Source organism: Nicotiana tabacum, chromosome 19 (assembly GCF_000715075.1).
Source record: "Nicotiana tabacum cultivar K326 chromosome 19, ASM71507v2, whole genome shotgun sequence".
In the NCBI taxonomy this organism is placed as follows: Eukaryota; Viridiplantae; Streptophyta; class Magnoliopsida; order Solanales; family Solanaceae; genus Nicotiana; species Nicotiana tabacum.
The window spans coordinates 51,191,254-51,203,913 of NC_134098.1; the positions used below are offsets into that span (position 1 = coordinate 51,191,254).

Genomic DNA, 12,660 nt, shown 5'->3' on the forward strand with positions numbered 1-12,660 from the left:
TGCTCATATTTTAAAAAATTTAGATCTGCCTTGCACACACCCAACAATGTCCTTGTTGATTTTTTTTATGGATCAAGTAAGTGAAAATTCTTGTATAATTAGATGGCCGTGAAAATTCAACAAGGATATTTATTTTTCAAATATCCGTCTTTATTTTTCTACTGGACCAAGTAAAAATATTTTTTGATAATTAGATGGCGGTGGAAGTTTAACAAGGATATTTTCCTTCTCAGATCCAATATTTATGTACATGACTATAAGATCTAATTTCTTGAAGGCACTAGATCTTAGAGTGTTTGTTGATCCCCAATACTTTTGAATAAGAGAAGTTGGTCTATTTTGATCGTCTTAATTTTCATCCGTGGATACGCTTTATTAACTGAGGAACGGGCCGGAAACTTCAGCAGAAGCCTCTGACACCGCTATTCTAATCGGAGACTAAGGAAGCCAAACTAATTCAAGAGGTCAATTAAGTGATCTATAAATATACGGTGTAAAAATATACATGCAATCGAATTACTTATTATAGTAATTACAGGTTTTATGGTAAATATTGACGGATAACCTAATAAAAATATTAATTAGCGTGATATTACACGTTAAAATTCACATAAATTTTTTTAGGATGTCTTAACATAAAACCATAATTCAAATGGTTGTGCAGCTTTGAACTATAGAAGATGATCAACAAAAACCAACAGGACTAGAAGATGTCATTTGACAAAATTTAGCTGACGAAATAAACTTGTAACTTTAGTCACATATATTCTCTCACCAAAATCATCCGATTCTTCAAATCAACTGATAATTTTTCTACAAAGAATCATGCACTTCTATTTAGTCAATTATCTAGATCCATTATTGTGTAATATGGGCCCTTTCTCTGATATTTTGACTACCCCCTAAAAATCATCCTATGATAATCTGAAAAGATTAGTGGTGGGATTGGGAATATTTCCTTTATAGGTTAGAGTGCTAGTTTCACACCCCACCAAATAACTTGACAAGTATATGAAAAGTATGTGAAGCATACATCGACACACAATTCCTTTGGACTAGGCCTTTGTCTGAGTCAATTTTGCTTCAAGAAAACAAAGATAATTGAACTTTGATTTTTTATCTTCCTTTGAACTATAAGCAATCAGATAAAACCTTGCAATTACGAATAAATTGTAAGGAAAACATTATATTGCAGGTCCTAGATTTCATCAAGTTCCAATGTAAATCTAAGAAGATTTTCTTTTCGAAAGTATGGTAGATTTAGTATTTCAAGATTCAGGTAATCAGCATAATCTAAGATTTACAAAGAAATTAAAGAGTTGAATAAATTAACCAGCCAATGAGAATGCAACTTGCAGTTTCTTTGAAGGGCATCAGGGAATCAAATTGTCTGCCAATTTCATCAAACACCTCAATGAAGTGACAACACTAGCAATCAATTTAATAGATGCATATATATAATTTATCAATAAAAACATCATAGAAGGCTATCAAAGTAATACTATAAAGATATATAATTCACCACTAAACACTTTTAAAAGGAATTAATTCAATTTGCATGAGCTTAGTCTATGACTTATGAGAACCCTCACCAGAAGTATGTTTGTTAACAGAATACTTCGTGTATAAAACCAACATTTCAATCTCAGGCAGTAAGTTGCAAAAGCTGGAAAGCTAAAAAGCAAAACAAGAAAAAGGATCGGAGATCCACAAGAAAATGCTCAATCTCCCGTATCAATTGACAAGAGTTACGTTTTACCCCTTAGTAGACCCATCCAAGCAAGAATCTGTATTAGGTCTTTGAACACTGAATGAGTAAAGCAAAAGAAAATACTCGTAACTAAGTTTAAAAACTTGGAGATCAACCTTGTATCGATTATGGGAATTGATCAGCAGGGATCTGATGGATATGATGCAATTAATACGGTACAATATTAGAAGAAATCTAAGTAATGACGATTGCTAAATATTCCATAATGCTAATATCATGATTAAATTTATTCCGAAGTATTGATCCTCTAGTCACGTTGCTGCCAAAGTATATTTACTCCGACAACAAGTTTTCAGTACAAGATTTATGCTCCCTTTACCAGTTCCAACAACAACTACTACTACTAATAGTGCCAAAATCGTACATTGGCAAATCTTTGCTTTAAATCCATAATGACAGGCAGAACTACACATAGAAATTGGTAGTACAATTTATGATTCATTAACAAACCCTTCTTAGTGACATAACAATAGGTGATAAAGATCATAACGAAATACTAGAATAGAAGACCCTCAAACAACTAAATCCATAACTAAATTAAAAGTTGCATATTAGCTAGTAATTCGAGATCCCTAGCTAAAATCAGTAGGTAATTGCGATGTTTTACGTTAAGCTTGATCACCTGATGATAGCGGTGGCGGATTAGGTAACTGTTGCGGCGGCGGAGGGCGTTTCTTTTTCTTCTTCTCATAACTAACTCCCCTAGCTTTTGACTGCAAATCACGAACTTCACGAAGATAAAGCCTCACAGCACGAGCACCAAAAGGGTTAGTCTCAGGTTTTCCGCCATTTTCTTCATAAGCAGCTCTAAGACGTCCAATAAGAGCATCAAGACTGCCCCAAGCTTGCCTAAGTGGACAGGGACATGGTGCTGGAGGATTCGGATGACCGTAAAACGGACAAATCGGGGTGTGAATTTTGGTCTTACCAAATTGATCAAGGTAACGAAGGAATTCGAGAACGTGAGCGCCGCTGCAGCGGGAGAGGGAAAGTGGAGGCCTGTGGTTTTTAAGGTACTGGCCGAAAGTGTTCCAGTCTCGACGCTTTTGATTCTCGTATCGGCTTGAGGTCGATGACGATGATGAAGACTATGACGTAATAGTAATATTACTGTTGTTGTTGCTGTTGTTGATATTGTTCAACTAGCTGCTACTGCTGTTATTATTAGAATCCATGAATATTTTCAGCTCAAATTTCTTCTCTCAAAGCGATCTATCGATTCTCTCTCTGCTTGATTCTTTTGATCAATATATCAATTCTTGATTTTGTGACTGTTCACCTTCTTCTACTTCCCTCCCTTTACTTTTTTATTTTGGGGGGCAACCCTTGATTTTTTTAGGGTTTAATAAGAGAAGGGAGATTTCCCAAATGAGACTGTTCCGAGAAAAAGAACATATGGCATGATATAAAGGGGAGAAAGATGTGAGGTTTTTGATTGAAATATCAGAAGATTACCATATTTGTAAATAACAAGAAAGAGACTAGAGAAAGAAAGGTGTACTGAAGATGCAAAAGAAGGAAGAGTTTGATTATGGGGTGAAATTGAATGATGAAGGGATTGATGGGAGAGTAAGTGAAAGGACTCTTTTTTATCTCTCTTTTCTTTCAGTTCATTTCTGTTCTTTGGTCTTCCTTGGAGTTTCTTTGTTTGAGCAATAGTAGAAAATCTTGGAACACTGTCCTGTTGGTTGATTTAGTAGCTTTGTATTCTGAAAATGATGAAAGATTGGTTTTTTCCTCAAAATAGGGGAAGCAAACTACCCACTCTATCTATTTCTTAATGCTTCTTTCACTGTGGTTGGATCGGAGAATAGAGAGAGCAGAAAAAGGGAGGTGAAACACTGTGTAGGGTTTCTAAGGCAATTAATCAAATGGGGAAGGGTGATAGACAGCAGGTTAAGATAGAGACAGTAAAAAAGTTGAAAACATGGGGGCCATATGCAAACAGTTTTCTATTATTCACCCACTCTCTGCTTACTTGAATGACAGCTCCATGTCCAGTTTTGACTGACCAACACTCCCTTGTGTCATAGATAATTACTTCATGACTGAATCTTTTCTCTTTTACCGTGTTTTTTTTATGATTATATATATCTGTTTTTTTAAAGGCAAAGGGCCAAATATACCTATACTATGAGAAAAGATTTGAATATACTTTTCGTTATATTTTAGGTCTAAATATATCTTTGCTGTAATAATATTGGTTCAAATATATCCCTGTTTTGTTAAATTTGTCCAATGTGGACATTCAATCCTACGTGGCACAGCTATTTAATGAGGTGGATGCCACCTCGGTGCCCCTAATTCATATATAAAAGACTAAAATTTGAAATACAGTATTTTTTATGGTAGCGGTTATGGTGGCAATAGTGGTGGAGGAAAATAAAATTTTAGTGGCGGAAAAAAAATAGAAGGAAGGGGTAAAATGGGTTAGGGGCGCTGAGGTGGCAAGTCATGTGACATCCACATCATCAAATGCCAGTGCCACGTAGGATTGGATGTCCACTTTGGACAAATTTAACGAAAAATGGGTATATTTGAACCAATAGTATAACTAGGGGTGCATATAAACCTTTTATGATAGTTCATGGGTATATTTGACCCTTTTTCGTTTTTTTAAAAGCAATTCTATATATAGATATTAATTCGAATTTGTCCCATGTAAAAATTGTTAAAGGAGGAAGCATTATATATATTTAGTATTTCTAAAGTTCGAACTCAAGATCCTAATTAAACATAGGACTAATATTTCTTACACAAGTAGGTTTGGTTTCGAATGAACACATTGGTAAAACTGGTATGAATCTACTAGTATCTAGTAGTAGTAGCTTCTTGGTAGCTTTATCCCGGTCTACCTTTCTTATTTCCCTTACAGATATTGTAATGTTGGATTTTAATGTAAAGAATTTTCAACTTATTTAAAAGCTGAGTATATGTATTGCTTATGGTGAATGTACACACGTAGCCTTAAAATACAACATACTATAATAAGTTAAACTATGTCTATAATGTAAAAAAATTAAGATATCACGAACAATAATTGAACTTCTTTTCCACAGAATAAAGTGAACAATTGTGCGACCAGTGGTGGACGAAAAGCTCTTAGTAAGTGGTGCTGACATTTGAAGAAATAAATAAATAAATAAAATATTATACATATCGTATTAAATGGACAAAATTTCGATCATGTAATAAAGCACAGTTCAAGTACGTTACTATAATTATCCGCTTTTATTAAACTGTATTCAGGTTGACTAGAAATAATTTCTTTTTCTTATTGTAACAACTTTTGGCTTAGTGATATGATTGATCCTTACCATTAAGGAATTTTGGGTTCGATCCCTTTTCAACCTAAACTTTTTATATGAGGCTCAAAAATTTAATAACACATGTCTAAGCTTAGACTCCACTCCCTGACCTACAGTTAGCAATTAATGCATCTGACCAGTTGGACTAAGAAATTTATAATGTTCAATGGCGTCAAGTTTATTATATATCTATACATTGCTTTAAATTTTTACATTTTATTTATATGTATATTTATCAAAATTTTCCCCTTGTGCGCACAATATTTCTCAATTCATAACCTCTTTCTTAGTAGACTCAATCACAGGTGCCACGGCACCCCTGCCCTCAAGGTAGATAAACTCTGATTATCGGACATTATGGATAAAATGTAAAAATTTATTCACTTTTATGTTTATATCAAATTAATGAATACAAAATATGTATTTTGAATATACAAATTTGTCCCTTATCCCTAGTTAAGTGGTATGCAGTTTGACTTTTATCATGTCTTTAATATTTATTTATTAGCCTAAATTGCTTAATTTGGTGAAAATACTTTGTGCCAATAAGTATTTATCATGGATAAAAGGTTACGTAAGTTTGTAGTTGGTAACGTTATGGTTTTTAGTTCCCTGCAGAACTGAAGTCTGAAGATTATGATGTTTTAACTTCAATACCACACGAGAGGGGTGATTTGTGTGGTGTCCAATTTTTTACGTGCACAGATTATAGAAGGACATGGTTCTTCTATGTGTTCCTTATACTACTGTTGCGGAATAATAAATGCAAAAATTAAAGAACACAAGGATTTTTATGTGGAAAATACCTGGCTCAAAAGGTGAAAAAACCACGACCTATTTTCTAGTAGGATTTTTCCAAACTCTTCACTCAATCACTGAGCCAAAAACTGCATTTATAAAATACTTTTGTAAACCTAGGATTAACTCTAATCCCGTTGTGGCAACCAGCCTCTAACTGCTGCGACAACTTCAAGTTAACTCTAACTTGAATACTCTGAGTACCTATTACAATTGACTCTAGATAAAGATGAAAGGTACAATATGAAAACGCCTACTACAATTGAACTAGAATAAAAGACAGACACTTGGAGCTGGTACTTCTATCTAGTTCATGTAGCTTCAGGTTCGCACACTTGAATCACACACGAACTGCTTGCAAAATGCCTTGCTATTTTGCTCTCAATTCACGTTTAACTTCTGCTTTTGTGCGTCACGAGTAGAATGAGATCATCCTGCGATTTATAGAGTTAGTAGAATAGAAAATAACTAGAGTTCTAATGGTACTCTTCCTTGGTGGAAGAGTTCTAGTTGATCTCAACCTCTAACTCTTTCCTTTATCTTGGATGGTGTTCTCTTTGATTAAGGAGTCCTTATTCTTATCAATTATGCAACCCTTTTTCGATCAGGAGATATTAATTAGACCGAGTTAAGCGTATCCCATTCACGTGTATCCCACATGCTCGAATCTGCCCGTGTCTATGCACACAAGGAATAGACCTGGTTCATGCATGAACTTCCTTTGTCAATATTCAAAACTAACCTTCACTTAGGCCAACAGTTAGAGTCTACTCCAAAAGAATAGAAATGAAGCTAGAAAATGTCAAAAACAAAGGCTAAGCGTTGATACTCTTTAAATTTAGTATTGAAACTACAATTCTCCACTCTAGGGAGCTTTATTAATTGATTGCTTTATACTATTGCTTAAATGAAGTTAACTAGACTGTTTTTGGATGAATCCCTATTCACTAGGGAGCTTTATTAATTGATTGCTTTATACTATTGCTTAAATGAAGTTAACTAGACTGTTTTTGGATGAATCCCTATTCCTAATATGTCTCCCGTCTAGATTATCTCAGAAAAAGAGTTCGACACATTTAATGACTAATTTCCTGTAAGGTAATTGTTGTATGATTTTCCTTTCTTTAATAACAGTACAGTACTCTGGTGGCTAAGACCTTGGTAAGTTATAACTTATAAGGCGGTATGTACATACATCTAGAATGTGAGTGCAACGCTACAATAATCAAACAAAGATTCTCAAGAAAGAGACTGAATTTCCTTTTTCGTTTTTGTTTCCTTTTTACTTCAAAATCAAACAGCAGTGCTTATTAGGTATAATTAGATATTTGTGAATACTATATAGTTGATCGAAAAAGTGAAAAACTTCTCTAGCTAAGGAGAAGCCCTTTTGAATTAAATATATACTAGTTGATAAGCTTGAAATGATAAAAAATATTTTTTACTACTGAAACTAATTTTATAAATAAGCAGTTATATGTATGTGGATAGATGTGTTGAAACTGATAATAACCAGTTGATATGTTTGGTAAATAATTACTGATACACTATTCTTTTATTAAAATAACTAAACTACCCTTTAATATCTTACAAAAAATTGCTGCCTCTGTCCCAATTTATGCGCCTTTTCGCTTTTTGAAATTCTAACTTCTTTATTTTGAACATGCATTTACATATAGATCTTTTTAGTTTTTCTAAAATAAAATTTACATATTTAAAAATTACGTGAAAAGTACTATAAATCACAATAATTAATAATTTAAAATATTTAAAAAGCATATTAAAAAACTTCTGTCAACGAATAAATCGTTTGCCTCTCAAAATCCGAACACATTCACATAATTGGGTAGGAGGGAGTATAAATTTAAAAAAATTTGTAAAGAAAATGAGTAATGACGTTTGGAATATTGCTTTTGAGAAAAGTATTTTGTGATTATAAAATATTATTGAGGATAAAATGATAAAAGTATTGCCATCATAAAAGTAGTGAGATTTCCAATTAGCTTTGCTATGTGAAGAATATCCCAAGAATACTCTCTCATCACTTCTGGGATCAAACTTACCTAGGGAGTCTTTACTATTGTTGTTCATAAAGCACTTGCATCCGAATGCCCTAAGATGGGATATACTTGGTTTTCTCCCTTTAAGTAACTCATAGGGAGTCTTCTCAACAAGAGGTCTAGTCATGCACCTATTTATGATGTAGCATGTAGTATTTACAGCTTCTGCCCAGAAGCTATGGGGCAATTTACTAGAAAGAAGCATAGTCCTAGCCATATCTTCAAGTGTCCTATTCTTTCTTTCAAATACTCCATTTTGTTGTGGAGTCCTAGGAGCAGAAAAATTATGATCTATGCCATGCTCATCACAAAATTCAACAAATTTTACATTTTCAAATTCAGTGCTATGACCAGACCTAATTGATGCAAGTTGATTACCTAGTTGTTTCTGAGTTTTTCTAATAAAAGAAGTGAACATGTCAAATGCTTCATCTTTAGATGTTAAAAATAATGTCCAAATAAACCTAGAGTAATCATCAACAAGCACCATCACGTATCTTTTACCACCTCTGCTTAATGTTCTCATTGGACCACAGAGATCCATATGGACCAGTTCCATCGTTCTGGTAGTACTTACCACTTTCTTGCATTTAAAAGAGGATCTTACCTGTTTCACCCACGCACAAGCCTCACAAACTTTGTCTTCCTTGAACTTGATGTTAGGCAGTCCTATCACCAAGTCCTTGGAGACTAATTTGTTGAGTTGACTCAGACTTGCATGTCCAAGTCTCTTGTGCCAAAGAAGAGGATCATTATCCAACACACTTAAGCAAGTGAGTTCATTTTCTGACAGTGTGGACATATCTACAATATATATATTGTTCACTTTTTTTCCCTGCAAAATAATCTTGTCAGTGGTAAGATTAATCACAAAGCATTTAGTAGAGGTGAATGCTACCAAGTTACTTTTATCACACAGTTGTGATACACTAATTAGACTGTATTTTAGGCCGTCTATCAAATAGACATTCTTAATCGAGTGAGAGTCAGTTTTACCTACCTTACCAACCCCAATGATCTCACCTTTCTTCCGATTTCCAAAAGAGACATTACTTCCTTTGAGGTCCTCAAGTGAAAGGAACTGGTTCTTGCTTCATGTCATGTGCTTTGAGCAACCACTATCCATGTACCATATTTGGCTGCTCCCCTTCACTTAGACCTGCAAAAGAAAATTAGGGGTTAGTCTTAGGAACCCAAACTAGTTTGGGTCCCTTTCTATAGGCAAAAAGGATGAATCAAATTCTTTTTAGCCCAACCTGGCAGCCTATTTTTCCCTTGAACAAACTTTTTATTCTTTTGACTAGCCTTTTCTTTTGCAGTACATTCACTTTTATAGTGACCAGTCTTACTACAGTGTGTGCAAATTTTATTCTCAGGAAGTGTGAGATATTTGCTTTTAGTATCCTATTTAGGTGGCAGAGTCCCAAAGCCAATTCCTCTTCTATTTCTACTGTGATGTTCCTGTAGCCATGACAGTGCATCGGAGGACCTGTTCCATTTATAAGTTCTGTCTAGTTCATGCTTGACCTTGCCTAGATCCTTTGTCAAAATTCTTACCTGCTCATCCTTCTTATACAACTCATCTTTTAGTTTACCTATGTTTTCTTCTAGAGCGAGTTGTGTGCAATCAGCTGTCTTCTTACTTGTTCCTAATTTCAGTTTTAGGTTTTCAGATCTAAGTTCTAGGATATTTGATTCAAATGCATGAACTTGGTTCTTTAGTGCAGTATTTTCACTTACAGTCTCACTAACTCTAAGGTCCAGGTTCTTACACTTTTCTTTTAAAATCACACATTCCTTAGACAGCTATTTCTTTTCATTATTTATATCCTCAGATTCATCAATGAAATCTAGAAGTAACTCAGATAGACTTTCTTTAGACAACAACTTAATCTTGTCTTTTATGGATTATACTTACTTCAGATTCCTCATCGGATTCTCCAATTGCCATAAATGCTTGTTCATATTCATCTTCATCATCTGAGTCCTCATCTGAGCTTTCTCCCCAAGCAGCAACCATAGCCTTTGTTGATCCTTTGTTCTTCTTGGGATGAACCTGTTCCTTCTTTCTGTTTCTTCGTTCAGCTCTTTCCTTCTTCCATTCAATTTTCCATAGAGGGCAGTTTTTGATGTGGTGATCAGTCTTCCTACACTTGTAGCAGCCCTCATTGGTCTGTTTTTCAGGAACCCTTGGTTTGCTGTAGCCTCCACTTCTTGAAGAACCCTTTCCTCTCATTAGATACTTCTTGAAGTCATTTATGATCATAGCCATTTCATCATCTTCTAGATCAGAACCTTCAGTGATTCTGAGTGCCAGGCTCCTTTCCTTCTTGGGTACATCCATCTTCATGGTTTGCCTTCTAAGTTCATAAGCAGTGAGATTTCCAATTAGCTCATCCAACCTAAGAGTGGAAACATAAGCAGTGAGATTTCCAATTAGCTCTCCCAAGTAACTCGCAGAACCCTTGTCAGAATCTTCTCAACTCTGTCTTCTTTAGAAATAATCATTCCAAGAGACTTAAGTTCATTTGTCATTGTGGTGAACCTTGTATACATCTCTTGGATGGTTTTTCCTTCCTTCATGGTGAAATTCTCATATTGAGAATATAGTAGTGTTCCTCTGGACCTCTTCACTTGAGGTGTTCCTTCATGGGCCACTTGCAAAGTGTCCCAGATTTCTTTAGCAATGGTATAACTTTAGATTCTACTGTACTCATCTGGACTGAGTCCACAAACAAGCTATTTTTTGGCTTTAGCATTCTTCTCCCATTTCCTCAAGTCGTTAGCAGTGCAGTCAACTCTTATTTTTGGCACCTCTTCTCCTTCGGCATTTATCTTCATGGTAGTCAGTGGACCATCTGTGATAATGTCCCGTAGCTCATAGTCTTCTCCTATGATGTGATCTCTCATCCTGTTTTTCCACCAAAAGTAATACTAGCCATTGAAGAGTGGTGACCTAGCAGTGGATTGCCCTTCCCAGTTTTCAGGTAGTGCACTCATCTTGATCTTCTCCTAAGGTGTTAGCCTCTTCAAGGATAACCAGCTCTGATACCAATTGATGTTTTAACTTCAATACCACACAAGAGGGGAGTGATTTGTGTGGTGTCCAATTTTTTGCGTGCACAGATTATAGAAGGACATGGTTCTTCTATGTGTTCCTTATACTACTGTTGCAGAATAATAAATGCAAAAATTAAAGAACACAAGGATTTTTACGTGGAAAACACCTGGCTCAAAAGGTAAAAAAACCACGACCTACTTCCTAGTAGGATTTTCCCAAACTGTTCACTCAATCACTGAGCCAAAAATTGCATTTACAAAATACTTTTGTAAACCTAGGATTAACTCTAATCCCGTTGTGGCAACCAGCCTCTAACTGCTGCGACAACTTCAAGTTAACTCTAACTTGAATACTCTGAGTACCTATTACAATTGACTCTAGATAAAGATGAAAGGTACAATATGAAAACGCCTACTACAATTGAACTAGAATAAAAGACAGACACTTGGAGCTGGTACTTCTATCTAGTTCATGTAGCTTCAGGTTCGCACACTTGAATCACACACGAACTGCTTGCAAAATGCCTTGCTATTTTGCTCTCAATTCACGTTTAACTTCTGCTTTTGTGCGTCACGAGTAGAATGAGAACATCCTGCGATTTATAGAGTTAGTAGAGTAGAAAATAACTAGAGTTCTAATGCTACTCTTCCTTGGTGGAAGAGTTCTAGTTGATCTCAACCTCTAACTCTTTCCTTTATCTTGGATGGTGTTCTCTTTGATTAAGGAGTCCTTATTCTTATCAATTATGCAACCCTTTTTTGATCAGGAGATATTAATTAGACCGAGTTAAGCGTATCCCATTCACGTGCATCCCACATGCTCGAATCTGCCCGTATTTATGCACACAAGGGATAGACCTGGTTCATGCATGAGCTTCCTTTGTCAATCTTCAAAACTAACCTTCACTTAGGCCAACAGTTAGAGTCTACTCCAAAAGAATAGAAATGAAGCTAGAAAATGTCAAAAACAAAGGCTAAGCGTTGATACTCTTTAAATTTAGTATTGAAACTAGAATTCTCCACTCTAGGGAGCTTTATTAATTGATTGCTTTATACTATTGATTAAATGAAGTTAACTAGACTGTTTTTGGATGAATCCCTATTCCTAATATGTCTCCCGTCTAGATTATCTCAGAAAAAGAGTTCGACACATTTAATGACTAATTTCCTGTAAGGTAATTGTTGTATGATTTTCCTTTCTTTAATAACAGTACAGTACTCTGGTGGCTAAGACCTTGGTAAGTTATAACTTATAAGGCAGTATGTACATACATCTAGAATGTGAGTGTAACGCTACAATAATCAAACAAAGATTCTCAAGAAAGAGACTGAATTTCCTTTTTCGTTTTTGTTTCCTTTTTACTTCAAAATCATACAGCAGTGCTTATTAGGTATAATTAGATATTTGTGAATACTATATAGTTGATCGAAAAAGTGAAAAACTTCTCTAGCTAAGGAGAAGCCCGTTTGAATTAAATATATACTAGTTGATAAGCTTGAAATGATAAAAAATATTTTTAACTACTGAAACTAATTTTATAAATAAGCAGTTATATGTATGTGGATAGATGTGTTGAAACTGATAATAACCAGTTGATATGTTTGGTAAATAATTACTGATACACTATTCTTTTATTAAAATAACTAAACTACCCTTTAATAT

General features: G+C 34.8%; 1 pseudogene; it reads right to left on the bottom strand.

Moving 5' to 3' along the window:
- Window positions 1–1,967: 1,967 nt before the first annotated feature.
- On the bottom strand, window positions 1,968–3,673 carry LOC107795418 (protein LIGHT-DEPENDENT SHORT HYPOCOTYLS 3-like; annotated as a pseudogene).
- Between the last annotated feature and the right edge of the window lie 8,987 nt (window positions 3,674–12,660).